This window comes from Meles meles, chromosome 15, assembly GCF_922984935.1.
Source record: "Meles meles chromosome 15, mMelMel3.1 paternal haplotype, whole genome shotgun sequence".
In the NCBI taxonomy this organism is placed as follows: Eukaryota; Metazoa; Chordata; class Mammalia; order Carnivora; family Mustelidae; genus Meles; species Meles meles.
In genome coordinates, this window is record NC_060080.1 from 57,338,881 (window position 1) to 57,354,642 (window position 15,762).

Sequence of the window (15,762 nt, forward strand, 5' to 3'; positions counted from 1 at the left end):
TAACAAACTTTTATTCTTCATCCCTGCCACAGGATTTTAAAGTTGGAAGGGACCTATGAAATCTAATCCAAAGATCTCATTTGAAGGTGACTAAGCAGGGATCCAAACCCAGGCCTCATCAGCTTAGGCCTTTGCAACGTATACTGATATCTGGCCCAGTCACCTCTGAGTCTTACACTCAGAAATCACTTGACATTATCACCTAGTGGCCCAAATGTATTTTGAACTCATTCCAATGCCATCACTGAGCTCTTCCCCCCACCCTATTCCACCACCACCCCCCAGTCGCCAACTCCTCCTTCCCCCCTCAAAACCTGCTGTGCCTCCTTGGTGAATATACCACCACCCACCAGATGTCATCCTTGATGTGGGTGTCATCCTAATTCCTCTCCTCCTTCTCCCCCCACCTCCAGTTCATCTCTCAATCTGTCTCCTCTCAAGCCTCTCCATCACAAGCCTAGTACCAGCCCTCAACAGCTCCTTCCTCAATTACCACAGTACCTTCCTAAGTGGTCTCCTATATCCCCATCTTGTCCATATCCAATAGCAACTGCCTCTTGCAGCAGACAGATCTGAAGTTAAAATTTGATCACATCACTACTCTGATTAAAACCATCAATGATGGGGTGCCTGGGTGGCTCAGTGGGTTAAGCCACTGCCTTAGGCTCAGGTCGTGATCTCAGGGTCCTGGGATCGAGCCCCGTATCAGGCTCTCTGCACAGCAGGGAGCCTGCTTCCCTCTTTCTCTCTCTCTGCCTGCATCTCTGCCTACTTGTGATCTCTCTCTGTCAAATAAATAAATAAAATCTTAAAAAAAAAAACCATCAGTGAGTCCCCCATTACCATCAAGAGGAGGTTCATATACCCAAGTAGAGCTACAAGGCTGTGTTTTGACTCCTCATGTCCAAGCTCATCTTTAGCCCCTCCCACATCACATTCCAAACCAAACCTCCTTCAGTCATTTAGATGAGTCATGCTCTTTCCCACCTATAACACTTTGCACAAGCTATTCCCTCTGGCTGCAAGATTTTCCCTCTTCCGTTTTATTTGGATAACCGGCGAGCTTCTATTCATCGTTCAGGTAGGAACTTTAGAAATCTTTCCCTGCAGATCGCATGCTCACTTCTTGCAGTTCTTTGCTCAGATGTCACCTTTTCAGACAGCCTCCCCCCTACCAGCAGTTCCTATAACAAATCCTCACGGACATTTGCTTATGCTGCCTCTGCCCCTTCCCCACCTGTCCTCCTCACCACCACATTAGACAATTTTTAAGCACCATGAGAACAAGGACCCTGCCTGTCTTAACCACTGCCGAATCTTCAGTGCCTTACAAACATTTTCAAGTATTTGTTAGAAGGATGAATAATCTTGGTATTTAACATAACTTTGTTTACAGTAGTAGCTTAATAAGTATTTGAAGAAGGGTGGAAGGGAGGAAGGAAAGAAAGAAAAAAGATTAAAACTTGGGAGCTTATAATGGCTTTCATCTTTCTTTTCTATAAAAGTTACATCTCCTCATTTTATGATTTGTTATTTCATCAACTTTCTCCTATTAGCCATTGAAAACAGCTGCCTCCAAATGGGCCAGACCATCAACAAACTTAACTCCAAATGCAGCAGCACAGCAGTGAGGCCCACAGTCATGAGCACCCCTCCAGACTTCTCCAAGTCACTGCTTAAGCTTAGATGCCTGTATTGAAGCACCAATTTCTGTATCTTTGATTGAAATGCCAGAATTTGTCTACAGTCCTGCCCCATCTCCTGCACTTTCCCTGAAAACAATTACATCAAAAACTTCTGTTCTCTTCTGTTTCTCTCATACACCACCTCCTAGCACCCCACGAGCTGTGTAGGTTACTACTCCTTAACCTGCTCTCATCTCTCATCACCCACAGTGTCAACATAGATGCCTCTCATTTGTACTATTTTTTTCCCACTTAGTTCACTTTTATTTAAGAGAGTATATGCTTCCTATTCTGGGTCCCCCCAGAACCCTCCATTTAATGATTTATTTGAGAATCCTGCCCACTAGACTGAAGTTTAAGGGCCTCACCTTCCTTTCCTTTTTGAACAATGATCTGTGCTTGCCCACGTCCCATCTGCTTCCTACCACAGTTGGTCCATGAACACTGGGAGTGACCTGCTTTCTCTTGTGCAAGAACACAGAAAGGCATCTCCTCCAGCCAGGAAATTAGAATTCATCCAGAGCAGGGAGGTCCCCGGATCTGTTCATTCATGTTAGGTCTCAGTTCCTTCCTACTCATGTTTGTTCTTCCTTTTACAGCCCCAGCATCATTCCTTTTGGCAGAAAAGATGAATGTAAAATAGCTCTGATGGAGTTTGCACTGTACTGACCATTCATCGACAGTACCCTGGTGCTGCCAAGCACTTGGCCAGAGGGATTCTTTTCTTCTTATTCCATGCTTAGTTTTAAATCCTTTTCCCTATGCTAAGCTTTTCTGAAAGCCTAGATTCACTCTGAGCTTCAGCTTTCTGGCTTCTTTAAATTTTTCTTCTCATATTTTTTAAATACTACATATTCTACTTTGTGCATGCCTGGTTTAGGTTTTATTCTTTTATAACTTTATACATCTTTAAAAGTCTAAGCTCATCAGAGAAGGACCTGTAGACTCAACCTGAATTCTATGGGGTTTTTTCATTTTCTTTTTCACTTAGATCGATTTCTCTAAAATCATCAGAATAGTATCAGGGTGGAATCAGGACTAACTTAACATAGAAATTGTTTTCACTTTCTTTTAAGGTACTCGTTGTGAACTTGATTCATAGAACACTGTACAAAATGCACAAAAACAAAAAGAAAAAGTTTGAATTTATCCAAAACCTTGCCAACAAGGAATATCACCACTGCCATTGTACCCATGTCTGTAGGGCTTCTTTTCCCCTCTGTGTTAGCAAAGAAAAGGGGAAATCATTTACTGCTTGTTAAGCTCACTTAACATCTTTCTGTGCACATTTTTCTATGTCACTAAATATTGTTCTACAACATTATTTTTTAAGGCTACATAGTATTTCATGATATATATAAGCTATTATTAATTCAACAAATGCCTATTATGAGACATAGGCTGTTTTCAACATTTGGTATTAGGAAAAACCATATATTGAACATTGTTGTAGGGGAATCTTTGTGCATATCAATAACTGTTTCTTTAGGACTCAGTCCTGGAAATGGAACTGCTAGGTCAAAGGGTATGAATTTTTTTAAAAAGGTATAAATTAAGTTTAGGATACAGACAAAAATTACCCTTCCACAAGGGCTTTATATTCTCTGTAAATATATACCAGGTTACATTCTCTGGAGATGAACATGTATACTTTTACACAATTTTTAATTTTTTTCAAAAACCTTAACCAATTTTATAGGTAAAAAGTGATACTTGTTGCTTTCAGTTGCATATATTTAATTACTAGTAGGTACTGATATTTTTCATATGTTTATTGACTTTATTTTTCTGCTTTTATGAATTATCTGCTCATAATCCTTTGGAAATTTTCTTTCTAGGGTGCTTGTCTTTTTCTGAAAATATAGGAGTTCTTTTATACCTTGATAATTATATTGGAGCTATTCTTACAAGTATTTTATTCCTATTTTTCACTTGCTTTTAAATTTTCACTATTTTAATGAGGCTATAGCCTTTATTTAGTAAATGAAATGTATTTTTTCTTATATATGATCTGCCTTTTGGATAATGTCTTACATGTCTTCCCCAACAAAAGATTATATTTTTAAAAAAACACCCATATTTCCTTCCAATATTTTTTTTAAAGATTTTATTTATTCATTTGACAGACAGAGATCACAAGTAGGCAGAGAGGCAGCAGAGAGAGAGGAAGGGAAGCAGGCTCTCTGCTGAGCAGAGCCCGATGCGGGGCCAGACCCCAGGACCCTGAGATCATGACCTGAGCTGAAGGCAGAGGCTTTAACCCACTGAGCCACCCAGGCACCCCTCCAATATTTTTATGGATTCTTCTTTCTTACTAAACACTGAATTTATATGGAACTTACTTTGCATATGGCACAAAATAGGAAATCTTAATTTGTGCCTCAAATGCCTAGCCATTTATTCAAATCCATTTATTAGGGATACTTTGGTGACAGTCCATTGAGTGCCTAACTCTTGGTTTGGCTCAGGTCATGATCTTGGGGTCCTAGGATTGAGCTCATAGAGCGCTCCACACTCAGTGGGGAGTCTGCTCAAGGATTCTCTCTCTCTTTCCCCTGCTGCTCCTCCCCCCCCATTCATATTTTCCTCCCTCTCTCAAATAAATAAATCTTTAAACTAAAAAAAATTTATTGGGTGCCTGAGTGGCTCAGTCAGTTAAGTGTCTACCTTGGGTCATGATCCCAGGGTCCTGGGATTGAGCCTCACATTGGATTCCCTGCTCAGTGGGGAGTCTTCTTCTCCCTCTATCCCTCTCCCTGCTCATGATCTCTCTCTCACTCTCTCTCAAATAAATTAGTTAAATAAACAAGTAAAAACATTTATGAAATAATCCTTTCTTCTCCCCAGTGATATTTAAGAACCATTTTTATCATATGCAAATTTTTATATATACTTAAGTCTATTTTTGGATATTCTATCCTGTTAATTTGAAAAGAATTAGAACTTTTAAGTCTTCTCATTCAGAAATGAGGTAAATACTTTCATTTATTGAGATATTTCTCTGTAAGCTTTCTTTCCAAATAAGTCCTTAACATGTCTCATTAAATTTATATGAACACATTTTATATTTCTGACTGCTATTATTGATGGGACCATCTTTCTCACACTTTTCATTGGTTTATCACTAATATATAGGAACTGTAATGGCTGTTGTGTTGTGATGCTCAGATCCTCCTTTGTGGCTTATGCATTCACATCCCTAGCTACTGGGTAGTGAGGGATGGCAGATTTAACCTGAGTTCCCCTCTGGAACCGCCCTTAGCAGGAGGGCTGACTTGCTGTAAGTCACACTCTTCCCACAGGCAGCCCCTGTCCAATGATGGGTAGGTTAGGGGTATCAAGGTCCAGACCCCATGCATCAAAGCAGGAAACTCTAAAGAACCCTCTCAGCTTCAAGGCTCCCCATGGAAATGGATGTGGTTCTTACGGAAACTACATCATAGTCTAACACCTCCCTCCATTCCCCCTAAGCTATTCACCCTAAAAGCACTTACCAACAAACTTCCGATATATAAGCCTCCATATCAGAGTGTACTGCCCAAGGAACCGGTCCTAAGACAGCTGTTGTCAGGAGTGATCTGAGGAAGAAGACTAAACTAAAATGCAGTTTCTTAACTGGATCACCTGCTAACCAGCTGGCAATGAGGACTCCATTCTCAGCAGTAGGTGGAGCAGTTTCTACTACTACAAGTTTGTTGTAGCAGTGCAACTAAAACTTTTCACCAGTGACAAGTGGGGATAGGATACCCTTGGAAGAAAATGCACTGACAGGTGCAGGAGCTTAAGTTTTAAGAGGTTCTGAGGAAGTACTAATTATAAGGACAATGGAATCTAACGGCTTGCTGAGTGGCACTGATGCATTGGAGAGAGACAAGAAAAGACTAACAGTAATTAATCACTAATTAAAAGCTAAAAGTGAAAATCAGAGGACCTCGCTGGCAGCATGTAAAGAGGCTGTGATTCCTGATCTCTGGGGAAAGGAGGAGGTTAAGGATCAAGTCCAAGACTTAATTATATGAATTGCAAAGCTCCAGACAAAGTGAATTCTCAGCCCTGGTAAGTCTGCTATACCAAGTTCAGGGCTCTGATCGGGAAGGAGTGAGACCCCGAAATTTGAAATGGATCACTGGGATCAACACATTTGTAAACATTAACATTCCAGATCCCCCTAACCTCCCTGGGCCTGTAGAAGTGGCCCACTGCTCCTTAGTAGTCTACAGCACCCCTTGCTTAAAGATAAGGCAGAGGATACTGTCCTGCAAGGTGACATGTACCCTCCCTCAACTTCTTTCCCCACATCCCCTGTTAGGCAAGAGAGCAGTGTACGGGGTCAAGTGACAAGGTTACCTGAATGATAATGTGCTGGGCCTGCAAAGGGAGGAAACTATATCCCAAAGATACTGTAAGACCTAGCTTAACTTATACTAATATAAGCTGGAGCACATGTAGGAGACTGGATGCTGAGGGTGCTAGAACAAGGTGAGTGAAGGACATCAAGTAGGGAAAGAAAGAGTTCATCAGCATGAGGACACTCTCCTACATTAGAGGATCAAATTTCATATCCTGGCCTAGGAAATGGCACTAGCACACTACTAGGATTGCTCTTGGAAGATCAGAAAAAGAAAGAGATCATACTAAATGAAGTACAAATATCAAAAGTGCCTTAACAGACGGTAAAACGAGGGGTTTAAAAGCCCAGGGAAGTAAGCAACTAGAGTGGATATACTTTGTAGGGCCAGAAAGCTCACCTGGTGATAACGTTATGCAGCAGAGTCCGAAGGACACCCATTTACCAAAGTAATAAGACAATAAGACATGGGCTGGTAAGAGAGGCTGTCCACTGCAGGCCAGATCAGAGGAAAGGAAATACTATTAAAAAGTCAGGTTCACTGGTGGTGGTGAAGATGATATAACCAAACAAAGAGGCTTGGTTTTCTAACCCGGAAACCATTAACTCAAAGAAAGGCTACTCAGAAGGAAAGACTCTGCAACACCAAGGCAAGTATGCACAATAATAATTCCCACAATTCTTCTCTAAAAAGACCTACAGCCACCTACTCTGATAATCATATACTGGGGAAAAAGTAAAATACACCAACATTTCAAGGACTATTATACAAAGGGTCAAAGTTGATATCTGGGCACATAAAACATACTCATGGCTCCATTAAAATGGGAACTTCTCAGAGCCAAGTAATAAATAGAATGCTAATAGGCCTAATCGTGCTTGAAACCTTGCTTCTACTGGGTCCACAGATCCATTCTATGAAAATGTCCTTGGATGCTAAGTGTATAAATGGAGTGAACATGCTTGGTGGTTGGCATAATCCCTACATGGGCTCCTTGGCCTTTGGGATAAGTAAGAGCTATTATAGTAGGGAAGATCTAGTGAAAGCCACTGAAACACCCCCCTTTCAATGAAAAACTATAAATAAAACCACTATTGTGTCCTTGGGAAAATGATAGAGATACTGTCACCCCAAAGACCTCATCATGACTGAGAATGCAGAGGTAGTAGTCCCCATTATATTCCCATTTAATTAAGTAGTCTGGCTACTAGAAAAACCAGACAGATCCTGGAAGAGGACATTAAATTCAGCCTAGCAGTAGCTCTAATTACAGATACTGTGCCAGATGTGATGTCTTTTCCAGAACAGATCAACGTGGCCTTAAATACATGGCAACCAGGCACTGATCTGTTGAATGTGGTGTTTTCCATCCATATCAGGAAGGAGGATCAGAAATATTCTCTTTCACAATGGAATAGACCAAGAATATATTCACTGTTTTGCCCTGGTATTATGTTAACTATCCCAACCTCTGTCATATTATAACCTAAAGAGACTGGGAATCTATTGGAATTTTTTCAGAATATTACACTGAACCACCATATTGGGGAAGATGAGTAAGAAGTACTAAGTATGTTGGAGGCCTTAGGAAAACATGTGTCCAAAAGGTGGGGAAAAAAACTCTGAAGATTCGGGGACTTGCCATATCAGGACATTTTTTGAGTCCATATCAGGACTCTTCCAAAGTAAAGGACAAACTTCTACATCTCACAGCTCCTGTCCATAAGGAGGACATATGATGCCTGGTAGTCCAGATTTTAGAGACAGCATTTTCCCTATTTGAAAATACTGCTCTGATCCCCCTACTGGCTGACATGATGTACAGTTTCAGGTATGTCCCAGAGCAGGAAAGGCTTCTCCAAGGCAGGGCAAAGTTGTAAAAAAAAAAAAGAAAAGCAGGCTTGCCACTTAGTCAATATTACCAGGAAGACACTATGCAATTGGAGGTGTTGGCATGGGGAAAAATGCCCAAATGACAAGAGAAAAATGGCTGAACTTGGGTCACAGATGTGTCTGTTCAATATGTGGGTTCAGGGTGAAAATGAGCAGCTATTATGCAACAGCCCCACTCAGAGGTGACCTAGAAAGTCAATGGTATAGAAAATCCTCCTTAAGAATGGAGCTTCAGAAGATGCACCTGGTAATGCAAATTGGTTGAATGAGAAGTGACTCAAGGTAAGAACACATACATACTTAAGGCCAATGGTGTTATCAGGCTTATGTGGTGTGCCGGGAACCTGAAGGAAAAAGACTAAAAGATCATAAACAAAGAGCACTGGAGAAGAAAAATGAAGATGCATCGACAGAAGTCAACACAAAATGTGAACACCTTTACTTGTCATATTAACTAACACACCAGAGCGTATCTACCACAGAAAAAGGACTAAACAATGAGGCAAGCAGGATGACTGACTGACTTAACTAGTTGATGCTTGCCAGTCTCTGCATCAGCCACCCCAGTGCTACAGAATGTGTACAGGAACAGAGCAGCCACGGAAACAGGGACAGGGGCTGTGCCTGGGCCTAACAGCATGGGCTCCCAGTCACCAGGATTGATCTAACTACTGTTGCCACCAAATGTTTAACCTACCAGAACAGACATGCGTACTGATTATGTTAATCATTTTATCAATGATTATGTTGATTATCCTGAACGGACTTGAAACACATTCTGGGTATGAGATTGCCTTTTTTGGCTGCAGGCTTCAGCCAGCATCACTATTTTAGGATACACTATTTGATCTGCTGACCAAGGTTTCACAAATATAACACTGGACCAACATACCTACTTTACAGCAAAGAAAGCACAACACTGGGTGCAGGCATGGTCATTAGATCCACTAGTCCTATTGGATCACACAGAAATTACTGGCCTGACAGAGCAAGGGGATGACAGAGCAGCTATTATACAACAGCCCCACTCAGAGGTGACCTAGAAAGTCAATGGAACAACTTTTGAAAGTACAACTGGGATGCCAGTTGGGAGATGACACACTGAGAGAACAGGACACCCTCTCCAGCATGTAATATACATCCTAAATCAATGCAGAGTATATGTTGCTGAATGTCCACAGACAGAATATAATGGTTCAAGATAAAATGACTGAAAGAGGAGTAAAACCACTTACCATCACTCACAGTGACCCACTTGTGAGAATATGTGATTCCTGTTCTTGAGCTCTGTAGGTTTAGAGATCCTGGGTCCCAGGGAGAAAATCTTCCATTCTTTAGGTAACAAGAAAGAATCCCCCTAAACTCTAAGCTATGACTTCCATTTGGTCACTTCAGTATCCTCATGCTAAGAGACCAGCAGAAGCATGTAAGGGTAATCAACCCAATCATAAGAAGCAAGTAAGGCTGCTAAAATGTATCAAGTCAGGGGAAAATATTTTTGGGAACCTAGTGATCCGTTAAAGCATCTCTTGCTAGAACTTTGTCTAATTTTGACAGTTTTTGTGTGTGATAATCTCATTTCAATGTCTAAATAGCCAAAGAATTATAGTTTTTCTTTTTCTTTGAACTAAGATTTAAAAGTACTTAATTTCATTTTCAACTAAAAATTGCTTTAACAATTTTTATATAGTGTCTCTTTCTCAAATGCTTACATAAATCCAGTGATCTAGTATTCTTAATTTCCATAACCAAAGCACTTGATTTAATGGTACTTTGCCATGCACAAATGATTTCACTTTTTCATTCCTTGATTCATCCTTGTTCTAGTTATGATCCCCTTCTCCAACCCTTAAAAAACAAAAACAAAAACAAACATTTCTAGCAGGTAGTAGAAACGATCCTCCAACTTGCTACAACCCAACTTCCCATTCAGATTGCCAAGTTCAAACCTCAAACCAGCTGCTTTACTGGAACTGCTACCACAAGCAAAATCCCTCCTAAACAAAGTCCCAGTGTTTTCTATACTTGCCCTTTCATTCATGAATAGAATGAATAGAGCTTCTGACCCTGACCTGCTTGATTAAAGCCCGCCACGTTCCTCCACCAGTCCTTCCCTCCTGGCAGAACTTCCACGCCAAATCCAATTCCTCTGTGGGACTTCACAGTGAACTCCTTGCCTACACAAATATGTACACTATAAATAGCACCCTTCTACTGAATTCATAATCAGGGTTCCCACACTCTACTGTGTCTGAGTAGCTACTTTTTGCCTCAAGAGGGAGACCCAAGACTCAAGTCCAGCATATGCCCCAAAGGTTGATTCTTGCCCCCTTTTTCCCCTTCCCAGGAGCTCCACAAGTTTTCTTTTCTTCCTCCCAAAACTCACAAAAACAAACAATGTCTCCATATTTTGCTTTCTCCTTCTGCTCTTGATCCCTAAATCCTTCCCGCTTTACACCATGTCAAAATTCTAGAACACCTCATCTTCAAAGTCCCAATATGAATGTCCACTACATTCCCATATAGTCACAATAAATGACAGATGAGAAAATTTCAGGGATCCAGCTAAATTCCTGTAGTTCTGCTTTTTAATTCACTCCTTAGGAGAACAAGGTTAGCTCAGCCCAGGCCAGGACATAGGCGAGAGGAAGCTGCCAAGACTTTAGTATAAAGTAGCCCCATGGAAAGCCCAAGTCAGATTCCTGCAAGGGGCATGCAGAGTCAAGCTGAGGCCTACAATAAAATGTCAAAACCAGCACACAGAAGTAGAGCCAATGTTCACATGAACTGGTATGGAACGGGAGAAAATGAGGCAAGTCTGGCTACCAATTGCACTGAGTATCTCCTGCTTCCCTCTGCTGCTGCATAAGAATATGGTGTGTGTGGATAGTGGACTGACTGAAAGAAATATTGTTGGGCAAATATCTGCATCCTTCTAACAGTTTGCGATTTCTTGGTGGTACCATATTCTGCATGCCTTATGCTCACACTGCTTTCTCTAGCTGCCTCCATTTCCTCACATCTTCCATTTGTACCACTAAGGCACCTCTTAGTTCTCCACTCACATACTTGCAAGTTCTCTAGGCTAGGTCCATCTCAACATGTACTACCCATTCACAGGCAAAGCTCACCTCATCTTTACAATTATGAGGTGAAGTATGTAGAGTAGGTACTGTACCCATCTTAAAGATCAGGACATACATACATAAAATATTAAGTGATTTATTCTAAACAAATTAGAAGCAAAGCAGCATCTGGGATACAATTTGTATCTCCTAACTTCTACTCCAATGATAGTTACCTCAAAATTATGCTGAAGTGTGTAGAAGTGTGTTGATCTCCAAATGGGCAATTTCAGATGGAAAGCAGTAAGTGTCTAGCCTTTATACCAAGCCTATATACCAAGACGGCACAGGACATACTTGACACTTTCTCAAATCAAAAATGCATATTCTGTAGTCACATGTCTTCAGGCCACCAATAAACTCTTTTGTCAATATCAGATAACTGTTCTTAGTTTTACCCTATTTGACATTCAACCAGTAGCATACCCCAGTCCCATAACCTTGAGCTTCTCTGGATCCTCAGATTTTCCAGTGTAAATATTAAACATGTAAAGTTCTATAAATCCTAAGAGATGAGAAACAGGTCCCAGAGCCCCTAGGAATACCAGCCTTGCTCTCTTCTCTATGTTCAAGCACAGAGGACCCTTACTCCCTCCAGTATTAACTAAATGAGTTAGATGAGAGCAATTTTATTTAAAATGGAGGCAAATTGTTTCTTAGTGTAGGAAGAAGAGGAAAATCAAGCTTCGGTGTTGATTTGTCCTGTGTTTCAGCAACATTTTGTGACTCTGCCCATACACAGTCCAAATGCTCTTGGCAGGGCTACGGTGCAAATAAAATATGTCATACCTCTGAGCATACAATAAGGGTGTAAGTGTTCACACTTCTGGATATGTCAGACCATTTGAACTCATTCTGTTGCAGCACAACTTCTAGCCTCAGGATGCATGAGTAACCTCTGATAACATTAAGAAAGACTTACTTTCTACCAATTCCTATGGGGGACATAAGTAATAAAGCAAGGGGATTTCTAGCTTTGGAAGTTTCTTAGGAGAATCTATTGTAGGGCAGTCCACCTGAGCCATTGATCCTAAAGTCACCTACGAAGATGAAGAGGGAACAACACAAGAAAACTTTCATTAACAAATTTTCAGAAATAAGATGACCACTTTCTAGGAAGTGAGGAACAACAGAACTAACTGGGATACAGACATATGATAATTATGCACACAGGAATCAAGATGAAGGAATCCTTTCCATTTGTACCCAACAAGCACATTCATACTGATACACATATTCACACAATAAAGACTCACTCCAGTCTTTCTCCAACACAACCCACCCTAAACTCAACTATTTATCTGTGATACTTCTCAGTGTCATGTTCTTCATAGTACTCTATAAATTGGAGGAAATCCTACTGCCCACAGAGTAGAAGTGGTAAATTCCTGGCAAAAGGGCTATAACATTCTTCTCCTATGCCCTCCTATTGGACTGCTATAGTCTAACCTGTTGAACCTACCTTATCCCTAAAACATAGTGCTTCAGACAATAAGCACCATTGGATCCTAGTTGGCAAGGGAATAGAAATGTGCTTACCACATCTAGTTGAACCCTAACTGCTCACATTTTTCTTGTATTCACCACTCAGGTTTTGTTCTCTACTTACCACTAATATATGGATTTATTCATTCATTAATTCAACATCTACTGAACTCCTATCATATACTATATATAGTGGGGATAAGGGAGACAAAAATGAAGCCAAGGAGCCCAGGGAGGATACCAGGGAGAGAGAAAGTGAGAATATAGGCTGATGACTAGGTTTGGAAAGGAGAAGTTGATGATTATGGGTTTCAACTTTTCACTGAAAATTTATTTATGATAATCAAATAGAGATGCCCATTAGGCACTTATAGAGAAAAGGGAAAAAGTGTGGGCTCAATTTATAGATTAGGGAATCCTGAGATTGTGGGAGGTGAGAAGGCTGCTAAGACCAGAACAAGAAGCATACCAGACTATGAGTACTGAGGACAAGGTGAGAAGGACAGTGACAAAGGTCAAGGACTTAGAGGAAGAACTGAAAGAACGTGGAGCCAGGGTGCCAAAAAAAAGTGGAGGTTTCCCTTTTTAGAAGATGCAACACAGGGACGCCTGGGTGGCTCAGTGGGTTAAGCCGCTGCCTTCAGCTCAGGTCATGATCTCGGGGTCCTGGGATCGAGTCCCACATCTGGCTCTCTGCTCAGTGGAGAGCCTGCTTCCCTTCCTCTCTCTCTGCCTGCCTCTCTTGTGATTTCTCTCTGTCAAATAAATAAATAAAATCTTTAAAAAAAAAAAAAGAAGATGCAACACAAAAAACATTTTTCTTTCAATTCACAAATTAGTTCAATGAAACAAATAATAATTATTCAGAGTGTACCTTGTAGTGATGAGCACCAAAATAATTAGAGTGTACCTTGTAGTGATGAGCACCAGGTGACATATGGAATTGTTGAATCACTGTATTGTATACTGGAAACACATATGCATAACACTGTTAACTAACTGGAATTTCAAAACTTAGAACAAGAGAGAGAGTGCACCTTAAAGGACAACAAATTCTACAAGCGACTGTTCTCACCTTCAAGGACCTTGAGTCCGAGGGTAGGTGTGTACCTTAATATATATGACATGCAAGGATCTTATTTGTTCCCAACAGTGAGAAATGACTGTAAGCAAATTACAAAAAAAAATTAAGTTAATGGTAGAAATAAACAAAACACCAGTAATGAATTTGCATTAGGATTTTGATTTTTTTAGCCTTTAATATGTGCAATTCTATCCCCTTAGCATGATGTGAAACCAGAAGGAACATTACCTCCTTGAGGTTTATGTTTCTGGAATGTGGCCAGTACCAAATGCAGTGTTTACCAAAGGCAGCTGAAAGCAATATAACTGGAAGGACAGTCTGAACTGTAGTCAAAGAAGAAGAAAACAAGCCAAAACTAGGGCAGTGGTGCCAATTATTAGGGAAACAGAATGAAGCAAGACCGTCAACAGATAATTCAGTGGGGAGATAAGAAACCAAAAGAAGGGCAAACAGGTAGGAAAGTAGAATGAATAAAGAATGCAAAGTGGGGGGAGGAGTCAAGATGGCAGAGGAGTAGCATAATGAGATGACATCAGGTACCAGGAGTTCAGCTAAATAGTTATCAAACCATTCCGAATACCTACAAACTCAACAGGAGATCAAAGAGAAGAAGAGCAACAATTCTAGAAAAAGAAAAATCGAACACTTCCTGAAAAGTAGGACTGCGGAGAAGTGAATCCAAAATGAAGGGAAGATAGATTGCAGGGGTAGGGGCCAGCTCCTGGCAAGTGGTGGAGCAATGGAGCACAAAATTCGAACTTTTAAAAGTCTGCTTCACTGAGGGACATTGCTCCAGAAGCCAAGTGGGGGTGGAGCCCTCATAGGGATAGGGACAGTGTAGTCTCAGGTCCTGCGGGGTCACAGAAGGATTGGGCTTGTCTAGTGTAGCAGAGCTCTCAGGTATTAGAGTGGGGATGCCAGCTACAGAGATGGAGCCCAGGAGTGAGGTCTTAGCTCTGCATTACCTTAAACTGTGATCCATGTCAGGCCACAGCTCTTTGAGTAGGGACCCCAAAGTGGCAGATCCGGGAAAACCCACCTTCCTTCTCTGGAGGCAGGGATCTGCTGGGTTTGGAGACTCCAAATGGGGTTGTGTGCCAGAGACAGAAACACTTGGTCACAGGCCGGGTAAGCTCAGAGCACGGCGAGAGACCAGGGAGATGGGAGTGTGAGTGTTTTCTCTGAGGGCACACTGAGGAGTGGGGCCCTGAGCTCTTGGCTCCTCCAGGCCAGAGATTAGGAGGCCACTGTTTTCATTCCCATCTTCCAGAGCTCTACAGAAAGTGTTCAGGGAACAAAAAGTCCCAAGAGCGAACCTAAACACATTACTTAGCCTGGCCCCTGGCAAGGGCAGTGCAATTCCACCTCAGGCAAAGGCATTTTAGAATCATGGGCAACAGACCCTTCCTCCAGAAGTGCAGCAAGAACATCCAGCTAAGACCAAGCTCACTGATCAAGGAGAACAGTGGAATTCCAGAGAGGGGGAAAGCAAAGTATGGAATTCATGGCTTTCTCCCCATGATCCTTTAGTCTTGCAAAGTTAATTAAATTTTTACAATTTTTTTCTTATTCTAATTTTTTAAATTTTTCCTCTTTCCTCATTTAACATTTTTTAACTGACTTATCTCCACAATACCTTTCTAAAAAAATCTTTTTAAACCTTCATTATTATAGTCATATTTTATCCTTCATTGTATCTATCTTTATTTTTTGTATACATATAGGGCTTTTTCTTCTAAAAAGTGGTTGGGATACAAATTCTTCTAATAGATCAAAATATAACCTAAATCTAGCACAGGGCTTTGTTCTACTCTCCAGCCTGAACAAATTCCCTCCACTTTCTTTTTCTTTCTTTTTCCAACCAACTTATATTATCAATTCATTTTTTAGAATTTTTTTTTTAAATTTTCACCTTCACAGTCATATTCTATCTCTTCATCGTGTTTACCCTTATTTTAGTGTATATGTAAGTTTTTCTTTCTTTAAAATTTCGGAAGGTAGTTTCTTCTAAGAGACCAAAATACACAAAAATCAAGTGGGTGGCTATGTTCTATTCACCAGTCTAATATATTTTTTTAACTTTTTTAAAAACTTTTTTCTACCCCCTTTCTTCTCCCACCAGTTTGGAGTCTCTTCTGATT